At 33.3% G+C, this 15227-nt stretch overlaps 1 protein-coding gene across 2 annotated transcripts in view; it reads right to left on the reverse strand.

The window, feature by feature from the left end:
• The window catches only part of DIP-beta (Dpr-interacting protein beta), a 98877-nt gene that overhangs the window by 60855 nt on the left and 22795 nt on the right, over window positions 1-15227 (reverse strand). The window lies entirely within an intron of this gene.

Genomic DNA, 15227 nt, shown 5'->3' on the forward strand with positions numbered 1-15227 from the left:
TTTTTTAATATCCATATTTTATGGATAGGTATAATATTTATTTGTAGCGTGCATTTGAGCGACAAATAATACAATTTGTCAGGTATAAAATAAAATGAAAGTCCGTAAATATATATAATACAATGAATAACAAATTAGTTTAAAAAAGGTGGCATATCCAACATGTTCCGCACCGCAGGTGAAATAGATATGACGAACAAAATAGGTAATAAAAGTGATTTAAGTACGACATAATTAGAAAACAGTGAGCGTATCTAAAATTTATGGCGACACTCTGTTTTTTATAATGTAAGTTTATTTTTGCAGTCAAATTTTTATTTCGGGACAGTGTAATTATTTGTTCAAGCTTTCAGCATAGCCGGGACATGAGCTTTTTTAAAGTTCCTAGAATTTCACTCGGTAGTAGGTCACCAAAAAATTGAAAAACCATTTGACATTTTAAAAATATGTGTGAAACTATATTCACTGTACCTTTATGATAATGATGTGTGAATATTAGAAAACCAACTTCACATGCTTTTCAGAACATTTAGAAAAAAATCTTGCACAATTTTGAGTTTTATCATGTTTTTCGGCGTCGTAAATGATGTATTACGACGCCGAAAAACATTAAGCCTTAAGCATGTAATATTCCTAACACTATTTAAAGTTGGTAGAACCACTATCGTATGACCGGACTTCGGTATCGATGCCGGCTTACGACTTACATAATTATGAGCCGACTATCTTAGTTTTCAGAAGTGTTCTATTTTAGGTAGAACCTCTGTTTTATACGGACTTCATAGTCAGCATTCTCTGTTGCTACTTCAATTAAATAAAACTTTTGGTAAATAAAACACACATTTATTTTAAAATATATAGCAGTGATATGAAAGAGCTTAAGTTAGCAGTTCCTATTTTCATTGAAATGGATGAGAAAGGTTGTTTGTTAAGTTCGTGGTAGAGGGATCTATATCCTTGTACACGAGCTGAGTGGGACCGTACGCCTCGTTTCGTACGAACGCATCCTTTGAAGCCTTCGAGCGGCCTTTGAGCGGTTTAGCTCGCATTTTGATAGTACTATTGATTTGAAATACCCTGAATAGGTTTTGTTCAGGTTCGTTTTGTGTGGTGTGTATAAAATATATTTGTTTATTTAGTGGTAGGTATAACGTTTTATTTTTAACTTTATTTACATCCTTTCAAGATGATTATATTAGGAATATTTTTAATATTGATAATTATTGTAGTTAATATTGTTTGTTGTATTAGTTGTCAAATCAACAAAGGCTAGAGCTTCTTCTCTTTGCTTTGCAAGTTTATTAATTTGAAACAAAATGATAATAAATTTTACGTTACGAATGTTTCTGAAACGACAACTGTCAAACATATTTACAGTAATCGTATATTTTTCCTTATCACCAATAACTTCATTTCACCGGTTAAGGTAAAGAAAAATATATATTTGATGGCATTAATCGAACATTCTATTTGTCTTTTGGCTTCTGACCCCGTCCCGCTTACGAAGGCAGAGCGTTCGAGAATTTCAATTTAGGAGAAGAATGTGCCGACATAACGTGTGGCCCGAGATATTTTGATAGGACATGTTCTTCGTGAATAAATCTCTTGTAACATATTAGAAATTTTTAAACGGTTTCATTTAATACCGAAATAATGAAGGGAACGATGTCGGTGATTTTTTAAACTGTAATTTTAGATCATAGATTAGTAAAGATAACTCACTCGTAAAAAGAAAATGTACCCAGTTTTGAGAATTGAAATAGTTGTGTAAAAAAGTTTTGCCACGTCTCTGTGCTAAAATGTCCCTAAAATATTTGAAATAATGATTTATTTATTATGTAAATTACGCAGTGTTAGTTATTTATTCGTAAATTTTCTCTAAAATTGTTTTTATTTGTCAAGAATTCAAAAAAAGAACTTACTAATAAGCCGTTTGTGGCTTCATACAATTTCAAGGCGGCGAAGTATCTTTACTAATCTATGTTTTAGATTGTGGACTTTGGTTTCGATGTTTTCCTTTTTGGGCTTTTAATACTGTATTAATAATTAATCGGGACTTGCAAAGTAAATGACGATATAAAATCCTATTTTTATATTGCATAGTAGTGATACTGTCATAGGTGAGACTACATCTTTTTAAGATAGGCTGTGTAGTTTGATTTTTCTTAAGGTTATAATTTATTTCAGATTTAATGTCAGACGACTTTGTCTAAATATCATTTTCTGGGGCTATTTAAATTCTTTAAGACAATACAACCAATTTTAAGACATAATTTTACGACAAAAAACAGTTTTAAAATATAAAATCAAAACCTAAACCTAAGTTAGTTTTATAGTATCTGATTATTATTGTGTTAACAATTTTGTAAAATAAATGATAAAAATAAACTTTTAACGTTAAACATACGTCGTTTTATTGCTAACACAAAACAGAAGATAAAATTCTGATTACGTACATAAATATTATTACAAGGGTATATACAAGGCACACGTCTTCGCGAACACATTATTACAAGAAGTATGTTTTCGCGTTTCGTATATATTCTCAGTTAAAACGTTATACAAGATTGGATTTAAACTTTACACTTATGTCTACAGCTATTCACTCGGAATTTTCAATTTGATCACAGCGTGTGCCCACGGAACGGCTGAGATCTGCAAGTCGAGAAGACAAGCTGCCGGATGGGTTAGAATTCAATTTATTGTGCCAATTTTCTACAAAAGATCACCCGAAAGGTGAGAAAATCTGATAGCTTTATTATTTTCAGAAGCGTAACACTGTTACTTAAACATCTTTCGCCTGATTCGATTTTTCCCTTGAGTCAATTTTTGGCCGAAAATTGCTTTAAGGAAAAGGTTCAAAATATCTCGAGGGCTTCAAATATAACGAAAATGTAACATTAACAACCTGATGCGATTAGCAGGAAATTGGTTAATACAGTTTTTAGTATACATTAATACTAAGATTAATGTTTAAAAGAATTTTTTTGTCTATCTGTCTTTAACTGCGGAGACTAGACTTATTGGTTTATGTTTTTGTGGAAAATTTTCAACTTATTTTTTTTATAATATAGGAGTAGCAGACGAGCATACCGTCCACCTGATGGTAAGTGGCTACTGCCGCCCATGTACATCCGTAATCATCCCCAGATAGGATTAGATATCCCTACCTGAGGTCGGCCACAGATGTGCCGCTACCCCTGAGGACTAAGTATATTTCATTTATAAGCTGGAACGCTTCGGAAAAGTCTGTCTCCCTTACCACACCCTTCAAACCGGAACAGACAGCGCCTAACACTGCTGTTATTAGGTAGAAATAGGTGTGGCGGTGGTGCCGCCGGAGTCGTACCACAAAGAGTTCTACCACCTTCTAACTCCCTTAAAATCGAGTTACAGGGAGTAATAAACTACGTTTGCCTTAAAATATTTATCATGGCGTAGTAACCCTGGCTAAACTATTCAACATATTTACTTTTGTTTAATTTAGGACTGAACATGAATAATCTAAATCTACGTACAGACAAGACAAAGCTAGAGCCAATAGAGGATGCTTCACTTCTCATTTCCATATTTGAGATGTAACAGCCCTTGGGATACTATTATAATTTGACCTTCTAAGTGGTAAAGTTTAATTGATATTCATTGTATTGGCTGTTACGTATTATATGTGCCACTGTTAGGCATGGATATTTCTTCATAATTATAGAGACAATTACAGAGGTTTGGAACATATTCCGCCACGTTACTCTAATTCGGATTAGTACGGATAGGCCTACGCAGGTCGGATGTTTAAACCGGACTTAAGGCCTCCGACAAGATTATAATAACCATATCAGGGACAGACGACTTAACATCATCTTTATAAATGTGTCATTTCGATATTCGTTTTGTCCAAAATCGAGCCCAGAATCTTTTGTCTTTGCCAATAGTTTTTGCTCACAACAATGTGAACTAAAAACATCATCAAAATGAACTAATATTACCACAGTACTCAGTTAACAAATAATACAATACAAATGTTTCAAACGAAAAAAAATATTATAACTATAAACACAACTAACAATTAAATATTGCAGTTTCGTAGTTTGCAATTTAATTTATTAAATACTATTGAATCGTATTTATTACACGAACATTATAGTTAATTTACTAATTAATCAAAGTAATCGTTTGAAAATGCTGATAAAATTTCACAGTGATAAATGCGTAATTATAGCCGTTGGAATAACGATTATTAACAATGTTATAACGCAGCCAGTAAAACTAGTAAATGAGGAAAGATAAGGCCGTTTTCATAAGCCATATCAAATTCATTACGACAGTAAACTCTCAAATGTATTTACAAGGGATCACGTCATGAATAAATTTCGTCAACGAAAAGTTTGATGCGTGAAATAGCGGTAACTTAGACAAAGATTAAATAAACATTTATGAGGCGGTTACAAGGAATTTGTGTAATTATATAGGCATGTAGTGACTAATTAAAATGTATTTTGATCACATTTTACTTATTACTTAATAGCGATGGAAATTAATATAAGTTTCTTAAGTATCATTTCTGCCTAATAACAGCAGTGTTAGGCGCTGCTGTGTTCCGTTTTGAAGGGTGTGGTAAGGGAGACATACTTCTCCGAGGCGATCTTAGTCCTCAGGGGTAGCGGCGCATCTGTAGCCATACTCGGCTAGGAATATCTAATCGTATCTGGGGTTAATTACAGATGTCCATGGGCGGCAGTAGCCACATACCATCAGGTGGACTGCATGCTCGTCTGCTACCCCTATATAATAAAAAAAAAGTTAATCTGTGCTATAGACGGGCACTATATTCACACTACAGTACAGTCCAACTTATTGTAAGTCACACATAGAAAGACCGCAAATAGTTGTGAGGCTCCTACTTCATATCGATCTCAGATATTATGTTGCCCTTGCTGATAACTAAACTTAAGGACTCGTCTTCGTCACATATTGAAATCAGAATAACATGGAACTAACAATGTTAGCAACCCGCGGTGCGGTTACCATGCCAGCCTGAAAGGATCATATGCAAAGGGTTTGGGTTCGATCACAGTTCAGTCACATATTTGACTGTTGATTTTTTTGTGTCTCTTTTGGGTGCGGGTACTTGTGTGCTTATCTTTGTGTGTGTCCATGACACTCACGACACGGAAAACCTTCTTACGATTGGGACTATGACTGTAGAAAACATTATTTATTTGCTGCTTTAAGGTCAATATAGATGTCGCTGGTGAGTACAATTTAATCCGAACTTAGTATGTAGGATCCGGTGGTAGTACTATTGCACGAATTCCAAAAGCAAATATTTTACATGTTAATTCTCATCCTACTGAAGTTTTCTAAACGCCATTTGACCCACGTAACAGTAGGGTACTCGATAAAGATGAGTCAGTTCAGATCGTCGACAAGCTATCAAAATTCCGCTCCAGGCGTTTTACCCCAAAAGTGCGGTATGGCCTGTTATGAGTGAATTCTTTGGAAATTTGTATTACTGATGTAATATCGGTTTAATAAAATAATAGTGGTTCGGACAACTATTTTATGTATTAACTTTGGATAAACATGAAACAAGTTCTTCGAAAATAATTGATTGTTCGGTAATTTCATGTATTTTTTACACTTTAATAAAAGAATCGAATGCGATTACAATTATTAAATTAAACCTCAGCAAAAGGGTTTTTAAATACCTCAAATCTTTTAATTTTTTAACTCATTTTTAACCTATTTCAAAAAAGAGGTTCTGTATTACACTATTATCTTTGTATGTATGGTTGTATATCTATATTTTCTCATAAACTACTGATACAATTTAGAGGGAGTATTTATTATTTAATTGAAAAAAAATGTTTAGCGTATCTACACGTTTCCTAGTCTTATTCGTTATCAGTTCGTCTGCAATAATTTTAGCTCGGATGAATTACCTTGTAACATTTTGTCGTTTATAAGGGTTATAAAAGTAATAGGAGGAATAAAAATATATGCGTAAAATGTCCAAAATTGAAGAGTAAACATAAAAGTTTGTTTCTAATAAACAAAGCTCGTAGCGTCGTAGCGAGCTACGGCTCTACGGCTATGAGTGCTACGAAGTAGATAAAACCCTTATGGGCGCTCGGGCGACAAGTGACGACGGTCACGTTTTTAATTACCCGGCTTCATCCGTAACGTGTCACTAGTGACGTTCGAATCACTACGTGAAATTTGACTTTAGGAAGCGTCGTTAAACAATGAGTTTTATGCCTTTAAATGATTTGTCGAATAAACATGTAGTTTCTAAAAATATATTTTTAATAATTATTTAGATGGTTTTTTATTTTATAGCAATATTATTTTACTTTTACTCGTAACAATAAAACTGCAGGCAATTCATGTGGATTCTATGTGGGATTTAAAGTGCAAGTATGTGTTCCAATGAAATGAAATTATTATTTGTGTTAGATAATAACCGTGTTAATACTGTTGTGTTCTGGTTTAGACGACGTGGTAAGGCGCAGAACAGTATGTAAAAACACTGATTAACAAGATATAATGCGATACTAAATAATTATCAAATAAGATCTTTATGTAACCTAGTAACCGTCATCTGAGTAATAAAATAGTAAGCTCTTGGAACTTACGGAAGCCGTCTTAAATAGTCTTCTTACCAAGTGAATAAAAAATTCACAGTGAATAAAGCATTGAACGCAACAGCCTGAAGCAAAATGCTAGTGTTGTTATGAGGCGATATAGCGCAAAGACTAGACAAATTTCATGAGCTAAGTATATCCATTGAATCTATTTGAAAGATTGTTTATATTATGTTGATTTATACAATTTTTTTTTCAATTTTGACTTAGATCGCAAAATACACGTTTATTTTATTGACGAAATTAAAAGATCATAAAATTTTTAAGAAATCTAGAATAGTGTTATTTTTTTAAGACTATGAATTTTTTTATAGCATAACATTTATAAATAATTACTTATTTTTTATTCACAAATCAATAAATAAAAATAAGCAAGGGTGTTTCGTGTATGCTTATTTAATATTATTGCTTATTATTATTTTATTGTATGTGATAATAGATGGCGCTGTACACATTGACTGTTACACTTATGTGTATGTTACGAGCGTAAAACAATCGTTTATATGCACAACGTTTCCTTTCAGTGAACATCATCCCGGGTAATAAAATTGCCAACAAAATGGGGAAAAAGAAAACTTCTTACTACATGAGCAGAAAATTACAGAATATAAATCATTAAACGCACCAGGCTGACATAAAGTAATGCCATGAACCGTTGCACTACGAAACTAGTTTATAGTATTTGTGTAATTCCGGTTTAAACATAAATTCTTCCGAGAATTGTTACAACGCCTGCGTATTTCAGTTTAAATCACGTTTTTGTTAATTAATGTGAACACTGGTACAATAATTGTTATTATAATGAATATATTTATCCTCTTTTTGCACAGCAGACATTATAACTATTAACCAAGATCAGATGTTTACTGGATTGGGTTATCCACGGCCTGATCTAGCTATTCAATTGTTTTGAGCTAATATAACATTTGCAACTATTAACTTTTGAATTATGAGTTATGAGAGTAGAGTTTGCCGCCCTATTGGAATAGGTTGGTGGAATTAAAGGCAAACAAGGTTTTTTGGTCTTTAGAATAAGTCGGCAAAATACCTCCTATATAAAATGCTGTATTTGTAAGATTTTGCGTCAGCGATATGTGCTTTTAATTTGCCGTCCCTCATTTTGTGCCTGTGTGTGCCTCTGAAATTAGAATCACTCATAACATTAAGGTTAGAACTAAAAAGTATATTATCTTAAAAGGGAACGATATCATCAAGATATTTTATTTTATAAGGGGACCTGACACAAGTTGGACTAAGTTCTTAATTCTTCTCATTGATGAAAATCTTTGAAGCTAAATACTGAAAAGACTAGTCTTGGTAAACTTCCGCAAAGTTAACGAGGAATAAAGAGGTAAACGCAACAGCTCGACGCAAAATATGTTGTTATGAGGCGTCGGGGCGCAAAACTATTTCACGGATTATTTGCGATGCTTCTGAGCTTTTAAGAAGTTTTACGGAAAAAGTTATAGCACTTGGAATAAAAAAGGGGCAAAATTATTTACTAGGACGAACGGTTTTTTCCATGTTGTTATTTTAGGTAAATGATTGGAAATGAGAATTTAAATGTGGTTCTATAATATTTTATACACACCTATATTAAGTATTTTTATTAGAATTTTATGTAAGAGGAATTAAGAGGATATAACGCAGTTAAAGCGTGATACCCAAATATATTAACAATACAGGACTATAAATGGACATTGCTAAGATTTTCATACAAACACTTTTATCCTGCTTTACACTGACACCATCTTGGATTGATTGAGGTTTGACATTTATTTCAGAAGGACTTATTACCGATTGGTAATAAGTGTGCTACTATGCCCAGTTGCTACTTACTATAAGTAGGTATCCCGAATATCGACGACGAGTAATTTTCTAATCCATTATTTTAGTATCCAGCATTTTAGTAATAACGTTAAAAGGCTAACTCTATTCAGTTTTATCGCCATAAATAGAGCGAGCTGTCGTGTACTCTAGACGATGTCTCCGTGCTGCACTGAGAAATGTAATATGTGACCGCGTCACGTATGAAAATAGTCTGCGCCAAAACAAAACGAAATTGCATGAAATATGCCAAACGCTTTATCGGCTTAATTCTGATATGCACAAGCAATCCCTCACTGTGACGCTGAAGTCAAGAGGGTAATAAATAAAATAGCTCCCCTCCCCTTTTTTACATAAAAACGCGTCCCATCCGCAATCTGCATGTTTATGAGTAAATATTCTATAAACAAGTCGGAAGGCAATACGAGACATGGTTTACAGTGGGGACAGCTCTACACCGAATTGCATGCAAATAAGATAAAGGCAATAAATACAAGCATTGTTCTTGGTTCCTCTTCCTTTCCATTTCCTCGTTTAGAGTACTTTATGGGTTCAATGAACTATCATTTTTGAGGTTTGCGTCTCTTTGTTTTGAAGATAGTCAATTGACAAAATTATCCATTCGAACTTTTTGCTCATAAAACGTAACCGGAAACGTAAATTGTCCTACCTTATTTATAGCTGAAATAAATTAGTGATGGATAAAGTTCGTCTTTATTATATTAGAACACTTAGATTTCGTTAAACCTTACACTACGGGTATGTGGTATACCTAATGGTCATCATAATAATATCGGTCCTGTATCAAATGGATATTACCAAGTAAAGAACCTGGTGAATCTAAATAATGAAACTTATTTTTCTGGTTTAGTTGTTGGTTTAGATCTGTATTTTTTAGGTTATCTTATAATGAGGAATATTATTCTTGTGTCAACAACTTGTGTTATGGCAACATTCACACAAAAAAATATAGTATAGAGTATGAGTTCATTAATATTTTTTATTTAATATGATCAATTCCTTCGCTTACAATAAGTGGTTATAGTTTAAAGTTCATCACGAAATCTTTGTAAATAATCCTTATCATTACTAATATTATAAATCCGAAAGTAACTCTGTCTGTCTATCTGTGTATCTGTCTCTTCTTCACGCCTAAACTGATTTTAAAGAAATTTTGTACAAAGATAGTCTGAGACCCGAGAAAGGACATATAATAGTTTTTATCCCGGAAATCCCACGGGAACTAGGGATGGCGATCTAAAATTGATTAATCGGAGAATCGATCTTTTGGACCAAAAAGTCTATTATTTTAATCGATATTAGTAAGGATTGAATCGTAAACTATGCATTTGATCAAGTGATGATCTTTAGCGAAGTTGTTGTCCATGAGCCCACGAAGGTTTCAGAGTTGGTACTACCAATGAAGGTACGAATTTTCAGTTTTATGTATGTTAGTATGTCATATTATTTTCTTTTAAACGCGGGCGAAGCCGCGGGAGAAAACTAGTATAGAATAATAATATCACAACATGCTAACGTGTAAAGTTGGATAATAAGGTATACGGCAACACTAAGTTATTTTTGGCATAACCCCATTCGGAGCTAAGGTCTCACTTTGTGTACAGAAATGTCAATATTTATTGAACGAAAGTAGCTTTCGATTACGCTACTTAATCCTCTTGGGCAAAGCTCTAGGGAAGGATTGTTCATCAGATATGTCCAAACAAAACGGCTCATTGACTTTCTGATTAATTGCAAGGAAACCCGCAGTGACATTCAGACGCAGAAAAATATGCAAGAAAAATTAGTGAAGCGCTGCCCGTAATATTTTTGGTGTTCACGTTGACTTTTATGTTGTTTTACCTCGTAATTAATGAACGAGAGAGTAAAATGAAAAATAATTTATGTTCTCTATAAAATCTAAACGGATGTTTTCATAAAAAGAAAATACGTAATGTCATTATAATAGACATGAATAACATAAAATTTGAATATACAAATCCTAAACGTTATATTACTTATTTTATATATTTAATTGTATTAGGCGTTACTTTGCGGAAATCCATGCGATTAAAACTACTTAGCAACAATCTGCTACAAATATATATGATATTATTTTATATTATATATTTTAAAGCATGCAGTATGTACCACCCTCCCTCCCACAAAGGATGCGTGCAGATGCAAAAAAATAAAAATATACACCACCATACATACCACCACCAATACGTGTTTCGCTCCAAAACTGAGTATCATCAAGGTAAGTTGACTCTACGATGGTTAATCGTTAAGCTTATTTTATTTTCTTGACAGATGAAATACATTTTTGAGGGGTGTAAGAATATATCATACGCGATAAATATTTAAAATATAATAAAATATAATACGCTACCAAAATGGTATCATACAAGCACGTACCACTTGCTTGTCATTTTAAATTACGGGAGTGTCGTGTTTCACATAAGTGGGGATTTGCAAAAAGGTGGTAATAAGGTATGCAAGCCCTTTTTCCTTTGTCGGCCACTCATTCGCAACGTGAGGAGAATCTCGCGGACGCGAGATTTGCTAACTCGCATACGAAGAATTCCGGAGATGTAACGTAGACGACGAAATCGTAAAAGTGTTTGTTTAGTCATTCATGTATTCTCGGGGTTGGCTTTTAGTATATTTCGTGTGCTACACTGCTTGCATGTGAATAGACTCGAGTTAAAAGGTGTAATTTATTCTTAAAAGCACAGAAGCGGATTTGTCAAAAAGTTTCGCAACATATTTGTCATGTGCCGATATGATCTAGTTTGTATAAAATATGTGGTTTAAAACGTTTCATTTCTAAAATCGTTTTACAGTTGATGCGTATGTAAAACTGTTGAAGCATCTGTTTTATTTAATACAGAAAAGGTACTCCATATGTCGTTCTATCTTTATCTGACTATTTAGAGAAGTAGCGCCGATATTGTCAGCTTCACTGAAAAATATGTATTTGATACGTTGACAGATTTTATGGAAATGTTTTTTTAAATTTTTCCCCTTATTTTAATAGTTAAAATGTTACAGTGTATTTTATTTGTGCAGATATAAGAACACGTACGCATTGGCGGTACTTTAAACTAAAGCTTGTCGTTAATATTACTCGATAAACGTCAGTCTTACGTCACATCATATTATTGAGAAGGTATAGCACACAAGTACGTACAAACCGTAAATGTAGTAGATATTACTACTACATAGGTAACATTGCAAAGTATCTATGTAAAATAATGCTCTCGCATTATTCGCGTCCTCGTTTATTATAGAAACTGAAATTTGTATCGTTGCGAGGTGGAGGCGGGGTCGAACAGCCATCATTGTGTCGGCCGGCCGCGAGCGATCACAATGCCGGCGCTGTGACATTTTCGCTAATGGTTCCAGGGTAGGCACAATAAAACGACAATACGACGCGAGATAAGGTGGCAAGTGAAAATTTTACAACGAGATTAATTTAATTCCGCCGTTCGCGGCGCCTAGATACGCTCCGCTGAGCTAGGTTTTTGCGGCTTTGCCGAGTTTCGCGCGTTATGTTTGATGGTTTGCCCTTTCATCTGATAAATATGTCTGTTTTATTTTATTATCTCATATCTGTGCAGCTTTTACTTCATATTTATTCTGCGAAATAAATTCTAGCATAACTACACTAAACTAGCATTTCTACTGTTAATTGTCGAATAACATTTTATACTTTTACCTCAGAGCTACAATATCCTTTTTGAAGTTTATTAGTGTAAGTGTGTAAGTGCTTATTAAATGTATTAGTGTAGGTGAGAGTTTCCTGTAAGTATCGTATAATATAAACAAAGATTCAAACCTCTTGTTATATAGAGGACATGATGCGTGTTTGCGGAAAGCTCTGACGTTTTGACCCGTGGACCGTTTTTCAATGAGTTCGCTTTGAGTACTGAAAGGGTTTATCCGTGTTACTCTACGGGGCTTTTATATTTTATCATCGTCGAATGAATTGCTTCAAAAGTGACTACAAAAAAATCCATTTGCAAATGTTTCGTTAGGCTCGTAACAGACGGGATATAATGTCGCTGACAACTTCTATTGCCGCCGCTATGCGATATGCGAATATTGCTATAAAAATAAAACAAAAGCACATCTGGGTTTGTTATGTAAGGTATTTTTAACCCTTGTACATATGATTATACCTACTTTCTATAAGAGAGTTATAGTAAAGCATAAAAAGTACTTACAGAACAATGGAAAATTCTTATTACTGGTTGTTAAATGAAAACTGTAGCCACAAATGCTTACATGTGCACTGTATTTTTACATTTTAATAGTAGGCTTTTAGTCAGTTTAAAGTACATTTATCGCAGTTACGCTTGTTTCATACAAAACAAAGTTTTAGCGCAAAGTGGAGGCACATTTACAGTACTGTATAAATACTGATGCTATGTTATAATATCTGCTTGCGTGGGTTTTTTGTGAAAAAAGTTTTTATAAGCGTGTAAACGAGTCGTGTATTGTCGTAAAGTAGAATTTCACGCAAACGCTGTGAAAGCTTGCACTTTGTTAAATGAAACCGACTGCAAAACTCTGGACAGGGACCGCACGAATGTCGTAAACGGTGTGGCCATGTCATGCGCTTTACGCAGGACATCCCTGTCTAAAAAATACTATTATCAACATTTAATATTATATTTTTACTACTACTATTATCATGAGGTTTATATCATAAGAATATTTAATATACAAATTGTAGTTACGCATTTTTGTATTAAAAATAACTGTCTAATCATTTAAAATATTTATTAACATCCAATACCAAAAAAGTTTTTAAATGGTAAGATATGAATTATTATAAGTGCGTAAGTAATAAGTTATAATGCGTTTACTAAGTAAAAGAATATAACATTTATACTAAATTCTCAACGATATTATGTATATTTCGAAAATAGTAATCAAAAATAATTCTATGCCTATTTAATTGTGATTATAATTTCGCTATTGAATAGAAAACCTCATGCATTTTTATTTGTAATTATTATTTTTTATTTAAATCCTGTATTCAAGGTACAACTGGTAACACTAGTGGCAAATGTACGTCCATATGCGTTGCGTTCGCACACAACCCACGCTTTGTCCTAGCCAAACAGATACTTAACCCAATTCCCGACAAAACTATCGAGCTATCCTAATTTCAGTCTACGTTTTGAAACGTTTCAAATTCAGATTTTTATGCAAATAGAAATGGAAAACGGATAATATGCTATCCATCTGTCGTTAAATGGCTAACCATTGGCGGGATTGGCACCGTCTATAGAAATCTATTATCAATTTTTAATAAAATTCCATTTGTAATTCAGACTGCCTATAAATGTCGAAGGTAACAAACTCTTAAAGGAATAAAAACTGGATTGCCTCGTGTTAATTGTCTCTATCCTACCATAATAATCCAACTTGAATACAACATCATTGCTTTCATAAGCAAAAACAAAATGTCGCATTGAGCCACATAAGTATGGTTTGGATGAAACCATGAAGAGTTGTTCCGTCTTGTAACACTTTACATTTTGTGACAATTATCTTTAAATTACTACTTTACAAATGTAATTGTAATAAAATAAATTTATTTCTTGGTCCAATTGTCAACTTTTATTATTTCCGCCATATTCCCGCGTAAAATATAAGTCTCGCGCCAAGCGCGTTCTTTTTCTTTTTTTTATGCTGATGCATACAATCGTGTAACGCATACAGCCAGTGACTATATAAATGGGCACTTATTATTATAAAAATAACACATTATGAAAATAACACAAAATAATTAAAATAATACTATAATTAAATAATTTGAATATATTTCTTACAATGGTAACACCGTATCTTAGTAGATTTTAATTAAAATTTCATACTCATACTTATACTTTCATACTTATTTAACTAAAATGTACAGCTCTAAATTCCTCGACCTTCAATAAATGGTACAATACTCTTTGAATGTTGGTATTCCTGTTTATTATGTTACTGTCAAGATAAGAATTGATCGTTCAAAAATAAGGGCACGAGTCCAATTTATTTTAATAAATGAACTGCAGCCACCGAACATCATTTAACAGCGTGTCAATATTAAATTGGTTCGAACATTGAGATTCAGCTCTATATCTGGATGTTTATATTGACACACGCAACCTCCCTATTTAGCTAACGTGTGATGTAGCGCATTTACTAAGTCGTTGTATGTCCTCAATGAGTTCTATTTTGGACTATGTACTACGAGTACGTATCTAAAGTTCATTTAAGGTGCTTTTTTGTCACGCGTGTTACGCCTGTATCCCAACTGCATGCGTGCGACTTGGTTTTGCCGTTTATACACACGCGCACGCGAGTCGCGAAGAGATTTTAGAGAGTTTGTGTTCATGTGTGGGTGGATGCGGGCATAAACATGCATGACAAGAAAGTCACTGTTTATTTATTGTCTTTAATTTATTTGGTAATTTAATTTCTTTGCTAATTGTCGTATTTTACCTATATTGAGAGGTGACTTCATATTTAGTGAGTTATTAAGTGATGTATAAATATATTTTAGATATTTTAATATTTTAGATAACTAAAATATTATTCAATAAATACATCATCACATTTATTAAGATTATAATCCTATATTAACGTTTGATTTGACAAAACAAAGAAAGAAAAACGTTTGTTTTGAGTCACGGCTTCAAATACAAAGTATATAACAAAGCAAAATATTATGCCACAGTGCTCAACTGCCCAGCCTTG

The sequence above is a fragment of the Epargyreus clarus genome, unplaced genomic scaffold (assembly GCF_041222505.1).
Source record: "Epargyreus clarus isolate Ecla_fem2 unplaced genomic scaffold, WU_Ecla_fem_2.2 ptg000003l, whole genome shotgun sequence".
NCBI classification, from domain to species: domain Eukaryota; kingdom Metazoa; phylum Arthropoda; class Insecta; order Lepidoptera; family Hesperiidae; genus Epargyreus; species Epargyreus clarus.